Here is a 19636-nt window from a genome sequence, read left to right on the forward strand (position 1 = left end):
GGTTAATGGCAATGATGTTTGTAATAACAGCATCACCAGACACCGCAGAGGCTTGATTGAATGTAGAAGAGATTGGAGAATAACAAAATTTTGTGACTATAAGCAAACATCTAGGTACAAACATATGTGCTGAATATGGATATATAATTAGCTCAAGGCAACATATTTGGCATTAGATCGTGCAATGGAAATATTGGTCTACTTCTAGCGTTAAAAGCTTTCTTGATAAAATATAAAAGGCTTAAAGGCAATTGAGAAAGAGTTTTGTTGATGCTCTGAGTGATTACATTGTTGCTCAACAAGTGTGTGGCATTCTGGAGTTTCAACTTTGAGGAGGGACAACATATTTTATATTCCATGTTTTAAGGATTATTAGCTTATGTATTTCTAAAACAGACCAGGTTTTAGCCGTGAACGACTTAGTTGTTTCCGACAGCTTGAGGCTGATGTCATGCAAGGGTGTGATAAAGGTGGCTCTGACCTTCTGGTTGACCTCTGGCTTCCGCTGCTTTTTCACTTCTGCCACTGTTGGTAGAGAGGGTTTTGGAAATCAGGGAGTCCAGAGCAGAGCCAGGATCTAGCTATAACTACCATCATGTCAGAATGCTGAATAAAGTCATAAGGCAGATAATCATTTTATCTGTGAAACTTGACAGTAAGCTGCATGAGGACAGGAACTATCTGGGTCCGACATGTCAGGCAGTCACCAAACCCCAAATTTTATCCCAGCGCATTTCTAGATGCAAGGGACTCATGGAGTCCTCAATTGTGAAGTGAAGTTAAAATTCAAACTAAACAAGTGTTTACTACCATATTAATGAGCTAAAAATTTACTTGCTTTAATCTTGTGTGAAGAGAAAGTATACAGGGGCGCTTGGAGGGCTCAGTCAGTTGAGCATCCTCCTTCAGCTGAGGTCTTGATCTCTGGATTTGTGGATTCGAGCCCTGCTTCTGGCTTTGTGCTGACAGCAGGGAACCTGTCCCGAATTCTGTCTCCCTTTCTCTCTGCCCCTCCCCCGGTTGTATGTGTGCTCTCCCTCTCTCTAAAAATAAACATTAAAAAATTTTTTTTAAAAAGATAGTGTGTATCTCTAATTTGACATAATATTTATCTTGTAATTCATTTACTGTATCCTTTGTATGTTTTAAAGGTTCACTTTAATTTCCTCTTGTTGCCACAGCTCTATGGTCATTCCGTTGTATAACAAAATGGGAAATTCAACGCTGGACAAATGGAATACCACAAGTTAATAATGGCACGCCGACTACTTGAATCCTGAGATTCAGAGTCAAACAGACCTTGTGTGGTGTCCAAGCCCTGCCACCTACTATGTATCCTACATAAGTTACTCAGTTGCATTTAGCCTTAGTTTTTCTTCCTCCCAGAATAAGAATGGTGAATATAAATACCTAAAAAAAGTAGTCAGGAGGATTAAATAACATGTGTAAAAGGGACATAAGAGGTGATGATTAAGATGATAGTTACACAACTTTGTGAGGTTGTTAAAATTCACACAAGTATACACAAAAAAAACTATGAATTTTACTGAATGTCAAGTACACTTCAATAAATCTGACTTTAAAAAATAAAACAATAAAACTTGAAAATGCATGTAAAGTATTTAGCACAGTGTTTGACACTTAGGAAATGCATAGTAAATAATTGTTCTAGAGGGCTATATCAATATTATGAAAAAAAAATTTCTTCCTTTGCCACAGAAATAAGTTCTCTCCATAGTTAACTAGTTCTTACATTTTGGTGTACTGATTTGGAGATCAAATCCAATATTCCCTGTATTCCTTTTCTGCTCTCTAAATGTTGAAGGAAAGTACAAAAGGAACAGTGAAATTGAACAGTTGAATATTTTCTGTTAACAAGGACCTTTTACATTCCCACGGAGGGCCCCTTCTATGGCATGCAGAGAAACATAAAAGAAATAGAGGTATTTCCCCAACTTAAACACTTCATTCATTCATTCATTCCCAAAATATTTATTGAACACCTATTATGTGACAAACACTTGCTAAATTCTGGGAATACATTTGAGGTTAGAGGGAAACAATCTCTACCCTGTGAAACATTCTCATGGGAGAAGTGGACTGTAACCCAAGAAATACCCAAATAAATATTAAGTCACAGAAATAAATGCAAATGGACACCTGGGGAACTTCCTTCTGGGAGGGATTCTCAATTTTGGATTCAAAACATGTGGTCTATGGACAGTTGGGAATATGTAATATGAACTTATATTAGATGACAGTATTATAATGATGTTATATTTTCTGAGTGTGGTAATTGTATCATGGTTATGTAGAAGATTATCCGTGTACTTAGGAGACACACGTTGAAGTATTTATGGGTGAAGTATCTTCATGTCAGCATACTATCTTCAAATAATTCAACGAAAATTTGCTGAATTAACACATGAGAGAGAGAGAAAAAAATAAAAGTGGCAAATTTTGAACAACTGATGAGCCAGAGTAAAAAGTATATGGGGGTTCATTGTACTTTTCTCTCTCTCTGTTCCTCCCTTCCTCCTCCCCCCATGCCTCCATTTCCCACCTCTGCTCCTTTGTGCTATTTTTGTCCTAACTTTACTTTTAAGTATGTCATAAACTTCTCAGTACATTGCTATTATTTTTACTCTAGTCAGCTCTCTTGCACAAATTTTTAAATGAGAAAAAAGTCTTTTGTAGTTACCCATATAGTTATCATTTCTAATATGCTTTCATTCTTTCATATAGATCTATGTTCTGTCTGATAATCACAGATCTACGTTCTGTCTGATAATCATTTTCCTTCAGCTGAATAACTTCCTTTGATATTTTATTTATTTATTATTTTTAATATTTTTATTTTTTTATAGTGCAGGTCTACTGGTGATACATTCTCTCAGATTTTGTTTCTCTAAGTGTATCTTAATTTTTGTCTTCATTTTCAAAGAATATTTTCACTGGATAAAAAATCCTAGGTGAATCATTTTTTTTCTACACTTAAATTTTATTTTAATGTTTATTTATTTTTGAGAGAGAGAGAGAGACAGAAACAGAGTGCAAGCAGGGGAAGGGCAGAGAGAGAGGGAGACACAGAATCCGAAGCAGGCTCCAGGCTCTGAGCTGTCAGCACAGAGCCCAATGCCGGGCTCGAACTCACCAACTGAGATCATGACCTGAGCCGAAGTTGGACGCTCAACCAACTGAGCCATCCAGGTGCCCCTGTTTTTTCATTTTAGATATGACATTTTTTTTTCACCTTTAGACATTTCATTTGATTCTTTTCTCTATTTTTCCTTTCTTTTGTTATGTTCATGTTTTCCTTTAAATGCTTGGGAATATTTACAATAATGGTTTTAAGCTTTGTATATTATTTCCATCGTCTTTGTCATTTCTGGATGAGTTTCTACTGACTGAATTTTCCCCTGCTTATGAGCCTTATTTACCTACCTCTTTATCTGTCTAGTAATTTTTACTGGATGTAGAACATTGTAAACTGTATTTTGTTGAGTGCTAAGTTTTTTTTTGTTTTACTGAAGTATAGTTGACATACAATATTATTTGTGTTTCAGGTGTACAACATAGTGAGATGACAACTATATTACAAAATGCTCATCACGGTAAGTGTAGTTACTATCTCACTATACACAATTATTACAATATTATTGTATTCCCTATGCTTTCCTTTCATCCCCATAACTTATTTATTTTATGACTGGAAGTTTGTGCCTGTTAATCCCTTTACCTGCTTTGTCTATCCTCCTCACCCCTTCCCCTCTGGCAACCATCAGTTTGTTCTCTGTATTTATGAATTTGTTTCTGTTTTGGTTTTTTGTTTACTTGCTCATTTGTTCTGTTTTTTAAATTCCACATATAAGTGAAATCATCTTGTAGTTGTTTCCCTGAATTATTTCACTCAGCATAATACCCTCTAGGTCCAGCCAGGTTGTCATGAATGGCAAGATCTCATTCCTTTTTATGGCTAAGTGATATTCCACTGTGTATACATACCACATATTCTTTATCCATTCAACTATTTATGGACACTTACCTAGTGTGAACTTGATCTCACCACCATGAGATCATGACCTGAGTCAAAATCAAGAATCAGATGCTTAACCAATTAAGCCACCCAGGCACCCCAAGTCAACACTACTAATAAGGGAATTATGTTCTATGGCTTTGCATTAAAATAAGGTATTTGGGCTCCATCATATGTTAAATTGACTCCTGTGGGCTAGTGTATGAAGTGGACCTCTAAATAAATCTGTTTCCATGAGGCAATGTATTCCAAATTTCAAATAACTGACTTACAAAGTACAGCTAATTTGTACATTGGAGACTTCAAGAATATGACCTCACCTAAATAGTAGTTGAAGGGAACAGATTTTAATCTGCTAGTATCTGATTAGTTTTCTATTACCTATTGCTGCATAGCAAACTACCTCAAAATTTAGTGACTTAATTGAACACTATCTTTCTAATATAGTACAAGTGTACTGTAAAAATGGTGATATTAAGGCCAGTTTGAGGATTCCCAGTTCCACCTCTTTAAATGATTTTTAAGTAGATTTTAATCGGTCCAATTCAAGTAAACACTTTGTGACTGCTTTGGGCTGAGATGCATTTTCTTACTAAGTAGTTTGAATATAATTGAATCTAATTTATGTGAGAGCTCAGGATTTTCCACAGCTTCCATTCATTTTATATCTCTGACATTAAAATACAAATGGTGTTTGCAACTGAGTTGGCTCTTTACTGACCTTATGCCAGGTCACTATTTTTTTTCTTTCTGCAACGAATATTTTTAGACAAACAACAACAACACCTAGTGGCTTAAAACAACCATTTGGTTAGCTCATGATTCTGCTGGGCAGTTCTGATCTGGGACAGCTTCCACTAATCTCTAATAGTCTCTTCCATGTGTCAATGACCAGTTGGTGATTTAAATGGGACTGGCTGATCCCAAATGGTCTCACTCACATTTGTGACAGGTGGCTCTCTGTTAGAAGGGAGTGATGGGGGTGACTTCGCCACGCATCTCTTATCATCTAGCAGGCTAATCTAGGCATGTTCATATAGCAGTAAGATTCCAAGAGAAGCAAGGAGGTAAGCCCAGTGTGCAAGATCTTTTCAAGTACTCCTTGCATTACTTGTGCTAATGTTTCATTTACCAAAATAAGGCACAGCCAACCCAGATTTAGGGAGTGAGAAAAGAGACCCTGCTTCTTTATGGAAAGAGTGGAGAATTGTGGGCATTTTTACAATCTACCATAATGTCAACTTAAAATCAGATAGAAAGTGTAACAGAAGTCTAGAGAAAGAAAAAAATAATCTCTGTAGGTTAGAGGGAGTTGGCCTCTTGGAGGGTGAGAGGAGATTAGAGATGGACCTCCAATTGCTGGATAGAGGGAGAGGAGTGTGAAGGGCATTATAAGATAGATAAGAGGACCGCACCTCTATCTATTCAGTAAAATCCTAAAGACAGAAACAACATGACCTTGCCAAAGGGATACACTCTGTGCCAGATATCCTCCTACGTCTTAATGTTAGTGTTAGTTAAATGTTAGCATTATTCAGAGTTTTGACCTTGTTCCTCCTTGTTCTACACATTTGCCCTGGGTGATCTTATTCAATTTCATGGCATCAACTCCCACCTGTTCAATGACGCGTAGCTCCGACCTGTGACCTCCAGAACCATCTTTTTCAATGAGTTCTTAGAAATCTCTGCTCATATAGCCACCAAGCACTTCAGCCTCAATATGTTCAAAACCAAATTTATTTTCATGACCTACTCTTTCTCCCGTTTTACTGTTTTTTAGTTAATGGTTTCACCTCCGTCCGTTTACCTAACCTGGAAACCTAATTTCATAGTCATCCGTGACTGCTTCTCCTTCTTTGTTCGTCACAATTCCTAGTGATTCCATCTCCTACACGTACCCTCCTCTCGATTCCCACCCGACTGCTTTGGCGTGGGCTCCTATCGCCCTCACCTGACCTCTTGTAGCAACTTCCTATCTGGTCTTCCTCAGTTAGTTTCACCCTGCTCCACTCCATTCAGGGTACACTTTATAAAACCCAAATTTGTTTATGTCACTCCTCGACTTAAAAATGTATCCTCAGTCCCTATTGCCTGAAAGCTAATTCCTTAAAAGCATGGCTTAACGAGCGCTTAGCCATCTGGCCCCACCTAATTCCACCATCGTCATCTCCTGCCACTCTGCCTGCCCCACCCCATCCTCCTTCTCCCCAACCTCACTAAGCTTCTCACTACTCCCCACCAACAACGCACGCCCTTTCACAATCCTGGGACTTGGCCCATGTTGTGTACTCTTCCTGGATTGCCAGCCCTTCCTTCTCCATCTGGTAAATTCTTATTCATCAGCACAGCTCATAAACCAGTCACCTCCTTGCTAATGACTTCCCTGAGCCACACAGAGTTAGTCACTTCTGTGTTCCCATAGCCTTTTGCCCTTTCCTCTGGCAGTGACCATCTTTCATGCTTTTGGGGGCCTAGACTGTGTTATGTGCTATGGGATGTGCTACGTTTGGCAGATTTTCAGCCACATGAATTTCATCTCTCTGAAGTAAAATCCAGAAAACTTTAATTTCCCTTGCAGCTAGGAAGCTGTTAAATGACCCAGACTCCCCCACATCAGATATGCCTTCATAAAACTCTTCTTTTAGAAACTCTTACTCCTTTCACAGTACATGTGTAAGTGGGGGGAGGGGGGGAGGCTGATCGTCTATCGAGAGTGATTGGAACAGGCCTTTGATTCTTGGGGCGATAGGAACAGCACTGTCTGTGTGAAGCTCCTTGTGCTGAGAGGGGAGAGCAGTGTTGCTAGACCGGCTCTCTGTGGTGGCTGGCCATGGCTGGGTTTCAGGGTCTGGAGGTCTGGCTCTCTGGCTCTGTGGGATATCCCATGAGCCACCTAAATGCTGGGATAAATTAATTCGTCGCCCAAACAAGCCTAAGTAGATCTTTTTTTCAAGGACTGAAAAACAGTGAAGCACTTTGGTTAGAACACTTAGCGCGTTTTATTGTGCAAGTTGTAATTTATATAATCAAGTTGTATAGTATGAAGGTGCTTGCTTCCCTCATTAGATTCATCATGAGTACTGTATGTTATGCTTCTATGCATAGACCTGATTTCTTAATGATTCAACTAAAATTATACATCGAGTGCCTACTCTGTGCCACGCACTGTGCTGGTTATTGGAGAGATTACAGTGAAAAAGACACACAGGATCTTTGCTTTTTCCAAGTGTACAGTCTAGGGGCGCCTGGGTGGCTCAGTCAGTTAAGCGTCCGATTCTTGATTTCAGCTCAAGTCATCTCACGGTTCGTGAGCTCAAGCCTCTCATGGAGACTGCTTGGGATTCTCTCGTTCTCCCTCTCTCTCTGCCCCTTCCCCCACTCTCTCTCCTGAAGAAAAAAAAGAAAAGAAAACAACAAAGTGTACAATCTAAAAGATCTGTGCCTGAAACATTCTAAGTATCCAATTAAGTTAGTGTACCAATTTATTTGAGTAATTATTTCAATTAATGAGCATTTATGTCCTGAAAATATAAAAATTAATGAGAAATGTCCTTAAGTTTCTCTCAGGCTACTATGAGACACAGATATATAAATAAATAATGTGCACACATTGTGCACAATGTGTTAACCAAAATATTTGGTTCCACCAAATCTGGAACTGGTGGCTCAAAGGGGGAGTGGCTTGAAGAATGCTGTTTGGGGGAGTCAGGAATAAAAGATGGAATCTCTGAACTTGAAAATATTTGAACAACTGTGCATGAGATTTCCTCTTTTTCCCTCTTCCCTTCTCCCTCTTTGCTTCCCTTTCCTTTTCTTCCTTCTTTCCTTCTCTTCCCCTTTCCTTGCTGTTCCCTTTGCCCTTTAAGTATCAATTCAAGGACCATTTTTATAATAAATCTCGGCAGACCACTCCTCTTCCTCCCTCCCAGATTCCCAGGCTGTGTTAGTAATGTTTCCAAACTCCCGTAACGCTTTGTACATTCCTCTGCTAATTCTCTTTCCTTTTGATGTATGTCATCTGTGTACCTGTCAGTCTCACTCAACTCATGCCAAGTCAGGGCTGGGCATTTAATCAGCATGAAATAAACTCAATAAATGTTTTTTGAGGAAACATAAATTTAAATTGCAATGAGAAACCACTACGCCCTCATCAGAATGGCCAAAATAAAAAGGATTGATAATATTAGGTGTTAATGAAAATGTGGAAAAACTGTAAATTTCAAACATTGCTGAAAGGAATATAAACTGACAACCTTTTTGGAAAATTACTTGGCAAACTTTAGTAATGTTGAGCATTAGCAAAAAAATTTACACATGTTCACATTCGCATACCCTGTAACACAGAGATTGAACTCTTAGATATATATCCCCCCCAAAGTGCTTATGTTATATCAGCTTTATTCATAATAGTCCCAAACAACCTAAATGCCCAACCACAGATTGGATACATTAATTGTGGTCTATTCATATCACAGAATAGTGCACAATATTTTTTATTCAAAATGAAAAACTACATGCAACAATATGGATGATTCTTATAGACTAATACTGAGCAAAAGAAATTGGACACAAGAAAAGTACATATTGTGATGCCACTTATATGAACTTCCAGAAGAGGCAAAATTAACCTCTGGTGATGAAGTTTAGAATGATGGTTATCTTTTGCAGAAGTAAGACAGACACTAAGGCACTAGAAGGTGACAGAAGAGACTTCTGAAGTTTTGGAAATACTCTATATTTTTATAATGGTATATTTAAAAGCCACACACAGAAGGATTTTCTGAGACAAGGTTAACTGTCCTTCACTAAAATCATTTTACACCCCCAACCACATAATATGTAAACATTTGAGCTATATACTTACGATCTGTGCGTTTGCTTTACCGTATGTAGGTTGTTTCTTGATAAGAATGTATTTAAAACCTAAATAAAAATAAATGTTCCTTGAATAGAATGAGTGAATGAATGAAGGAGGGAGTGAATGAGTTGGGTCCGTAAAGAGAAAAGAAGGTATTGAAGTATAAGAGGGACGACTGGAACTGCATTTAATTTTTAAGCAGCAATGCTTGGTTCTTGAGCTCTTTATACTCTAATAGTGCCCCCTAATAATTGCTCATGCGCTTCCTTTGCTTAAACATCAGTTCTTTGCTATTTAAGCACAATTGTGAGGTTAAGAAAAGAAAAGCCATTAACAGTAAAGCAGATAATGACAACCTCCTGGGACTGGCATTTAATTCACCGTGAGGGAGCCCTTTGGGAACTGGGGAATATACCCAATTCCCTTCTGTTTTTAATCCTTTTGCGATTTATGAGATGCAAATACAAATTAATTACTTAGACTCTTGAAGGGAGAGGAGAGGAGTTGGCACGCGTGTTTACAAAAAAAGAACGGAAGCCAGCCAACATGTGACATTGCCCAAGCCACCCAAAGGTCAGAGTGGAACAGTCCTAATTGCCGGGTGGCCCGGCCACGGGATGCGCCTCTCCCATCCTTCTTCAGGCGGGGCTCCTGGGTAAGCCACTCATCCCGCCAGCCTGACACAGGCCGCAAGTGGCCAACAATTCCGCAGGCGACGGATGGCCCGTGTACCAGGGGCGCCGTCGAAATCCTACCCAGCTCTGGCTCCCAGCCCAGAGCCGGCGATGCCGTGTCAGGAGAGGTAGTTCCCAGGGAGTCCAGCAGGTGTCGCTGCTCCACGGCTGCCGGGCGTCCCCAGGGTGGGAACAGGGGGCGTGTCGACTCCACCTGTGGCTCCCACCGCGCGCGCCGCACCTGGGTTCGCGCCGGGTGCCGCCCTCGCCGCGTGGGGGCGTTGTGCCGCGGCCAAGCAGTCGCCCGAGCCCGGAGGGCTCGGGCTGCTGGGCTGCTCGCGCGCTGCTCGATCCTCGTCCTCTAACCCTCTGCCGTCCCCCGCACCGGCGACGAGGGGGCGGGGTCCGACGGCGCGCTGGGAAAGGCGGGCGAGCTGGCGCCCAGGTATGTTCTTCCACAAGGGCCGGGCGGCGGAGGAGGCGGACAAGAAGATGCCACTGTCGCCGCCACCTCGGGGCGACCACGCGGAGTCCGGTCCGTCCAGGACCCCCAAGAAGCACACGCCTTTCCATATCTGGCGCTCCAAGAAGAAGCAGCAGCCTCCGCCGTCGGACTGTGGGGTGTTCGTTCCACACCCGCCCCCGGCGCCTCTCTGCGAAGCCAGGTAAGCTCCTCTCCCGCGCCCTAGAGTCGCACGACCTTTCCCCCAAGCTACTCCGGGCTATGATGACCCATGACACGAGTCGTCTCCACCGGCAGCCGCGCTCTTCCCCACCCGGAGCGGGGGAAAGGCCCAGAGTCCGTTTCACCCGGCAGGGGTGTAACGGGGTCCAGAGGGGCACAGACGCGGCCTCTGCGGGGTCCTCATGGCCTCCGGTTCCTCATGGCTTCTGGCTCAGACCAAGCACCAGCGAGAGGAACTTGTGCCCACCCATGTGCCTTTTGTTTTGACTGGCAAAGACTTTATGCAAGAAAAGACTTTATTAACCTGCTAAGAAGGGGTGCGGTAGTGAAGGATTATTGCCACCTGAGTGAATAGGAACCTTGATAATGGTGCCTTTATTAATAGTGAAGATCTCCACTCTTACAGACCTCCATTGGCCTCATAGGACCTGAAAGGAGGAGGAAGTGGCAGTGATATTATCCCCATTTTTATGGGTGGAGAACCTGAAACCAAAAGGTGAATGGCTTGTCCCCATTGGAATCAGTGTCAGAACTAGGCAGCTCTAGGCAGCACCTAGTTATTTAAAATAACTGCCACTATGCTCTTTAAATTTTTATCAACACTTTGTATGATTACTGTTATACTATGTGAATTGATCCATTCGTTGAACAATAATCTGTTTGAAGTACCAATATGTTTCTGTGGTTTGGGGGTATAAAATAGTTTTAATGAAGGACGGTTGGCAATATCCAGTAAATCCTGCTGTGCGTATTTTTTCAGTACACCCTTAGGAACTATGAGGGCCAGAATAAAATAGTGCAAAATTCGCATTTTAGATATATTTTCCTTTCATTTCTAAAAGAGTCTTAACTTTGCAATGTATTTTTTTTTGGCTTAGTAAAACTGTGTTGGGCGCCTTAACTAAGTGCTGGGATATAAAAAGCAATGAGAGTGATCTCTGTAATCAAAGGATTCTTAGTCTCTTGTGGAGACTGACAAGTAAACAGTGGGATGAATCCTATGATAGATGTTAGCACAGAAGAGGGGACCCAGGAAGGCTTCCTGGAGGAGGAAGGCTGAGTAGTTTAATCAGACAGAAAAGGGGAGGAGCCACGACTTCCAGGCTGAGGATGCACTATAAGCATCACCAACACTGGGAAGACCATGACACTTGCTGAGAAGTCCAAGTGGTTCAGGATGTTCTGAGTATGTGTGAGGGAGGGGATGGGAGAGGAGTGCTGAGAGAGAAGGCATTTTATTTTTGCTCATATTTTTATCATCCACGGTGACAATTCGTTGTCATAGAACATATTTTTCTTTATTCAAAGAAAAATTCCTGTGCTCACTTACGAATTGAAATTTCTTTAGAAAAAATGTTACTTAATAACGATGTACCCATCATTGAAGTGTTTTTCCAATTACCTCCATAGATACTTCAAACATTTCCTTGATGGTTTTTTCCCTCTGACATGCTCCCATCATTTCCTGTCTATCAAAATGGAATCATACACAGCCATAGGCAATATTTTCAAATGCAAATCCATTTTATTTATTTATTTATTTTTAATTTTTTTTCAACGTTTTTTATTTATTTTTGGGACAGAGAGAGACAGAGCATGAACGGGGGAGGGGCAGAGAGAGAGGCAGACACAGAATCGGAAACAGGCTCCAGGCTCTGAGCCATCAGCCCAGAGCCTGACGCGGGGCTCGAACTCACGGACCGCGAGATCGTGACCTGGCTGAAGTCGGACGCTTAACCGACTGCGCCACCCAGGCGCCCCAAATGCAAATCCATTTTAGACTAAAACTTAAAATAGGAGCTTTTGCTTCTCTTCTCAAGTAGCTTGTATTTTCATTCAGTCTTGAAGCGCTTTATTCTTTCCCTCAGAGCTGCGATGAACTTTGTACTAACAAATGTTCCCCAAACTAAACATACTGGTCTGTCTTTGGGATGTTTTCCTAGTTAGATCATCTCCATAAATATTGTATTTACTTCTGAGAGAGTGTACCTGTTTCTAGTCTAAGGCACACTTAGGTTTCTGGTCAGTCTTGGCCAACGTGGCTCTCTTGAGCCGTCTGGACCACATCCGTTCACTTCTGTCCAGGACTTGAGGTGGTGGAACTCAGCGAATTGTGCAGCGCTCACTGTGGCCTTTGTCTCTATATGGGGATGGGACAGTCAGGTGGCCGCATGTTTTTGCTGGACATATATGATTACTATTATGGGCTTTTAGAACAAACAAGAATGAATTTGTATCCTGGCTATGTGACTTTGTGCAAGTTGCTTCACCTTTCTGAGTCTCAGTTTCTTCATTCAGAAAATGGAAAAATGTTAATAGTGATTATGGAGAGCTGTTGTATCAGATGAGTTTATGTTTTAAATGTGAAACTTTTATCACATTTCTGGATACAAAGTAGAAACTCAGTAAATGTAAAATCATCATCGTCATCATCATCATCATTATAAATGCCAAGATCTTAGTGGAAGAAATAGAAAAAAATAAGGTTTGGTGGGGGAAAAAAATGCTTCCCCTCCCGGAAGAGCTTACCACTCCAAAGAAGGTTTAAAGTCTATTGTGGTCAGATTTCTGTATTCTGCCAATATTTTCAGCTTTTAGTGTAGATGTTCTAAAAACCAATGATGGTCATTTTCTTTAATGTCAAATAATTTGAACATCGCTGCCTCTCTTCCTAAAATTCACCCTTTTTTTCAGCTTGTTTTTGGTAAAACATGTTAATATGTTCTTTTTTTTTTAAATTTTTTTAACGTTTATTTATTTTTGAGACAGAGAGAGACAGAGCATGGAGCGGGGAGGGTGAGAGAGAGGGAGACACAGAATCTGAAACAGGCTCCAGGCTCTGAGCCATCAGCCCAGAGCCCGACACGGGGCTCGAACTCACGGACCGCGAGATCATGACCTGAGACGAAGTCGGCCGCTTAACCGACTGAGCCACCCAGGCGCCCCTGTTAATATGTTCTTTTTCATAGAAATAGAGCTGTTGCCCTCCTGCTCCAGGGCAGCCCATCCCCTGTCTAGTCCATTATTGTCTTGCCTTAAAAGGTCCAGTGGAGAGGATATGGATAGGGTGTGGCGACCTGTGGCAGGACTTAACCTTAGCAGCCATTAGTGGCACGTGTTTATCAAGTTTGGAATTATACTCCATTTTTTAAACAGTTTGTTCAGCGTGTGGATTCTCTATCTGGGTTTAAATCCCTGTTCATCTACTTAGTGTAACAGCCATGTCATCCTGGGCAAGTTGTGCCTTGGTTTTGTCATCCATAAAAGGGGCATAATAAGAGTTGTTATAAAAATGAACAAGTTGATACATGTCAAGTGCTCAGAACAGTGAGTGGCACATCTTGAGCACTCAGTAAATGGAAGGTTGTTTCTCTTTTTTCTAACTACTATCTTGCCTATACCTCCTTGTCTGTAGTAATTTTATGTGTTTATTTTCTGCTATATGATGGAAATGGTGCTTCCTTCTATAATTTCCTTTATTTAGCTCTTAGCTAAAGGTCAATGCAGTGAAGTGAAAATGATTACCCTTAAACTAAACTGAACCCCAAACCTAGAAGCAAGCATTAATGCTGTCTGCCAAAGAGCCAACTCAAGTGGTGGGGAGCCTCGTAATCCTCTGAAAATCTGCAGACCTCATTTCCTTTGGAGGAAAAATGCAGCCAGTGCCTGAGGGCAGAGCATCCTCACTGGGTGGGCACAGACCTACCTCCAAGTCAGGGTTTGCGGGCTCAAGTTTCTGGATAGTACACAGTCCCATTTTTCTGTACTTCAATGGACCTTTCCCTTCTCTGGAGAGAAAACAACTTATTTCCTGATATATCACTAGAATGTTGTGAGGATAAAGTGATGTTTGATTCCTTCAGAAAAGGAACAATTATTTAAAATGTTATTTGAAAGCACTCCGGAACTGTAGAGTGTTAGTCTTCATGACTTAAAGTGGATTCTAGTTTTCAGTCTTTTATGGCTGGGTTGGTGTTTAGGACTCTAAACAGGTTTAATTATTTTCTAACATAAAGGACATGGCTAGTTTGGTTCGGTGTTATCCAATGTTATATCTAAACCGGTTAATACTGGGTTACTTTTCTTATTTAGCTTATGCCAAAGGCAAGAATTTGAAATTATAGGTTTTATTTCACCACTGATGAGCCGGGAATTTAAATTTGAGCTCCGTCATTTACTAGCTGTGAGCTTCTTGGGAAGTTACTTCTCTGGTCTAACTTCAGTGTCCATGATCTGCAACCTACCTCTGAGCATTGTTTTTGAGACTTAATATATTTTCAGCAACTGGCATGGTGCCTGGAAGAGAATAGATGCCCAATAAATAGTGGCTCTGAGGGGCGCCTGGGTGGCTCAGTCGATTGAGTGTCCCACCATTGATTTCGGCTCAGGTCACGATCCCAGGATTGTGGGATCGAGCCCTGTGTAGGGCTCCACACTCAGCATGGAGCCTGCTTGAGATTTTCTCTCCCTCTGCTCCTTTCCCCTGCCCCACTCTCTCTAAAAAATAAAAATAATTTTTTTTAAATATATATCTTAAAAATAGTAGCTCTGCAGTGGAAAAGGCAGAGACTGTGGTGTTGGACAGACTGTTTCAAGTCTGCCTCTGCCATTTGGATCCAAGTTTCCTGAAGCCTCAGCCTCCTCACCTGTGAAACGGAGATGCCAGCACTTCCCTTATGGGGCTTTCAGAGGATTAGATATCATACATGTAAAACGGGGCACAGGGCCTAGCCCAAGGCAGGTACTGGACAGATGAAAGGTGGTAGAAGCTAGAGCGACAAGGGCCGTGATGGCTGTGATTCTTGTCTTCAGAGCAATGGAGGCAGCATTAACAGATCTGTTTTCACACTGTAAGTAGAGTCAAGCAACTTAAGAGGCCCAGGAGTTGTAACTAGGTCTGTCAATCCCTGAAGTACCTTTGGATATCTGGATGTGCCTGTTAGTCTATAAAAGAGTGGCCCTTTATGCATTCGGTGACTTAAAAGTCTTAATACCTCTGAGTGAGGAAGCAAAAGGTAAACTTTATACTTGAAGTTAGAGGAGTTTCTCCTGAAGTGATTTTGGCATCAGAGTTCAGTATAGACTAACTCTTTCCCCCTTCTCTCTGTTGTTGTAGTACTTTATCCATTTCTATACTTTCAGTCATGATCTTCTTAGTCCATATGTAAGTGATGTACATGCTCTTGGAGACCTTTAGAACTGCTGGGCTTGGGTTCACTTCCTTTTTCTTTTTTAGCTTGTAGTTATAAATCTTATTTGGAAGGACAAGACAGTAAATCTCTGCTTTACTATTCATCCATGATTAAAGCAATGCAGCAAACATACTAGATATTGAAATTCGTTTTCTAACTCCAAATATTCATTCAAAATGCCCATCTTACTATGAATATGAAAAACACATGTCTGTCTTAAAGTTGAGTTCACCTAAGGGGTCAGTGTGTTTCAGGGATGTCCATGCAGAAAAAGTTGATCTATTTATTTAAAACAATGATTTCTGGTAAGACAATTTGAATCTTGAATTGCATGTATTTCTGTTTACCTTGAAATTTTTATCAAATAATGCTTAATCTCCATTTCATGTTGTACTTACTGTACAAAAGATTTACAGATTCTGTTCATGAAATCATTTTTCTAGGATTAATGATAGGTTATTCTCTGGCACAAATTCCCTTCTGCATCTTCTTTTTTTTTTTTAAATCAAATGATAATTTTTAAAATTTTTATTTATTTAGAGAGAGAGTGCAAGAGTGTGTGTGCACATGCCGGGAAGGGGCAGAGAGAGAGGTAGAGAGAGAATCCCCAGCAGGCTCCATGCTGTCAGCACAGAGCCTGACATGGGCTCAATCCCATGAACCGTGAGACCATGGCCCAAACCATGATCAAGAGTCCACTGCTTAACCAACTGAGCCACCCAGGTGCCCCTTTTTGTATCTTCTTATTGAAATGTTTACCAATCAAATTCTAGAGAAGTTTCTTATGATCAACAAACACTTACAGAGCACTTATTCTATATCAGGTACTGCGAAATAGAACAATGAGATCAGAAGTGGTCATAGTTCCTAAGAAACTTGCACACTAGTGGAGAATGGAGCATACAGATGAAAATGAATAAAGTAGCATATGGTGATGCATGAAGGGCAGAAATAGAAGATTTAGGGGCAAGTGGGTGGCTCAGTCGGTTGAGTGTCCAACTCGATTTCAGCTCAGGTCATGATCTCATAGTTTTGAGATTGAGCCCCATGTTGGGCTCTTTGCTGACAGCGCAGAGCCTGCTTAGGATTCTCTCCCCCCCTCTCTCTCTGCCCCTTCCCAGCTTTCTCTCTCTGTCAAAAATAAGTTTTAAAATAAGATTTAATCAAATGTCCTGAGGTCAGAAGAAGGATCAGAAATTTGAAGAAGCAGAAATTTTTTTCTCTGATGGAGATGTTTTACTCATATTGAATAATTAATGACAAATTTTTTCCCTCTGATATGAAGATCATCAGAGGCTCCAAATCTTCTTGAGGTTATAATCATCTTAAACTATACCCAGTGCTCATGGAAACTTTTATCTTCATAGTAGCATTTAAGACAAAGAGAATCATGTATTCCGGATTATGCTTAAATAATTTTCTCCAGTTCCTTAAAATATCTAGAGCCTGAGACTGTATTATTTCAGCTCTTCTGTCATATTTTGACATCTAGGAAGAAAGATTGGGCTTGAAATGTGACATACTCATTTGAAACCTTGGCTGAAATTATAAGTAAACATGATGTTGACATTCTAAAATTATAGACTGAAAATAAGTGGTTCTTAACATTCTTTAGATAGATTTACAGATCCAAAGAGCTAACCTGGTGTCTACTCAATCTTTGTCAAGAGATTCTGGAGTCTCTTTCAAGGAGAGTCCAGCATTGCCTATTTTCTCAAAGCAGGTGTTCTTCCTTAAAACACACACACGCGCGCACACACACACACACACACACACACACACAATATCTTTATTTTCATACTAAATTGCCTGGCACATCCAACAGCTGTCTTTCCACATATTCACTTCAGAAAAATGAATTCTCAGCTTTTTCCGAAGATGGAATTGAAATGTGAATTCAAAATCTTATCCCAAAGTAAGTTTTAAAGATAAAGTGTGTATGAATGTCTGACATGTGTGGGGGGTGGTAAGAAAAGCCATTTGTAGCTCCCTTAGAATACAGCTGCATTGGGCTGACTCAGATGCCTCATCATAATACCTCCAAGGATTCAGATTTATGAAAAGTCTTATTCTAGAGAATGAGTACTTGCTTAGTGCTGTCTTTACGGCACTGCACATCTCCTGGATGGGCCTGTTCAGTGGAAATGAAGCAATACCAGAGACCCTTCATAACAAGGGAACATTTTGACAAAGTGCCAGGAGACCCCAAGGACGTACAAGTGACTCAGAGAATCCAAAGTCCATTGTGGTGTCCCCAGCTCCTCTCACCAACAAGTTATAGACAAGGCTGAACCTGTAGCTAACTCGGAAAAATGAAACACAGAATTAACAAGTGCCTTTTGTTTTTTGCCTTCCCATAGATGGCAACTAAACAAGTAAAAGTAAGTTGCTGTTAAGCTTGGCAAAATATTCTGTGGTGAAGAAAGTGGGTGTTGGCTGTATTTAGTATTGTTGCCATTTCAAACCAGCAACCCTAACTGAATCTCATTTATTAGAAATTAGGGTTATGGCATCCTGAAGTTAGTATCAACAGCTTGTACAAGAGAGTTGGCTAATAGTTATATAAAGACACCATACATAATACACCTTCTCATCTTTTTCAAATTAGTGAATGAGTGGCATAAGCTCCTGATAGTTCTTTGGATTCTCTAGTTGGATGTTCTTTAATCTTGTGACTGGAGTCAATAGACAAAATAACATATGCCAAATAAAATAAGAAATGAGAGGGAGCATTTGGTTTATAATAACAACTTCAGACCATGTCTGTGAAAACATTGTCTTCCATCAAGATTTGATGCAGTTTATTTAACATACGTGGTATATATTAGACCCTGTTCTAAGTGCTTTACAAATATTAACTCACTGCAATTAATTAATAACATCCCTGGGAGGTAGGTACTATTACTGTCCCATTTTGAGGAAAAATGAGGCACACGAGGGTATGGTAATTTAGTCAGCATCACAGAGCTCATAAGATCTGGGGCTGGGATTCTTCACCTGGTGGTCTTGAGTCCTGAGGTTAATCACTGCAAATTGAAATCACTGTGGTTGATGCTGCCTCCTTTATATTCCCACAATGAGTATATTTAGGCCTTTGGTTTCACAAGAAGAAATTGTAATATATATTGGAAATCAAGTTAATTTTGGTACTAGACAATTTTTATGTTAAGTAGTAGAGAGAGAAATATGTAAATTCATAGAAATATAAGTACATTAAAACCTTGGAAGAAAAAACAATTTTTAAGCTTATTTATTTATTTTGAGAGAGACAGAGATAGCACGAGCAGGGCAGGGGCAGAGACAGAGAGGGAGAGAGAGAGAATCCCAAGCAGACTCCGCACTGTCAGCACTGAGCCTGATGCAGGGCTTGAACTCATGAACTGTGAGATCATGACCTGAGCCGAAACCAAGAGTTGGATGCTTAACTGACTGAGCCACCCAGGTGCCCCAGAAAAAAACAATTTTAAAGCAGAAATTTTAAAGTGTATGTAATACAAAAGTAATGTGTCTAGATCCTGCTTTTGGGGCTTCTGCCCAGCCTTTGTCAGGAAACAACATAACCAAGATGTAGGCCTAGTTTGTATACCCTCCTTCATCTCCCAAAGTCTTGGCTCAAGCAGTACAAGGCAAGGCAGGCGACCCTCAAAATTTACAGTTGCTGCCCAGGCCAAGGGGGTATATCAGAATTCCTCAAGCTGAGCTGCAAGGAGCACTTCTAACTTTTGGTCTCCAGAAGTCCTGCTGCTTGAATCCTTTGGTTTTACTTCCTGACTTATCACTGAGGGGTCCCTGACAACGAATTCAAGTTTTACCTTATCTTGGCTCTACACTTGAAGGGTTATAAACCATTACGGGTATTTTAACCCACCTGAAGCTCATAATGGCTCTGTGCAGTAGGCCCATGACCACATTTTAAACATGAGGAGATTGAAGTTCAAAACATGCAATGCTGGTGAAGGAGGTGGGCCTGAAACAGGTTTTCTGATTTCTGGGCAGCTGTTGTTTTTGGTTCTCTTGGATTGTAGACTGTGCCTCCCTGTTCCTGGCCTGTAACCACCTTTGATAGGAGCCCAGCTGATTCATCTAACTTCGTGATGACTATTCCCCTGGAAATCTTCCCCTTGTTTCATAAGCCAACAACCATGAGATGGATTGCAAGATTGAGTTACGAGTTATTCAGCTAGTGTATAT

The sequence above is a fragment of the Lynx canadensis genome, chromosome B2 (assembly GCF_007474595.2).
Source record: "Lynx canadensis isolate LIC74 chromosome B2, mLynCan4.pri.v2, whole genome shotgun sequence".
NCBI lineage: Eukaryota > Metazoa > Chordata > Mammalia > Carnivora > Felidae > Lynx > Lynx canadensis.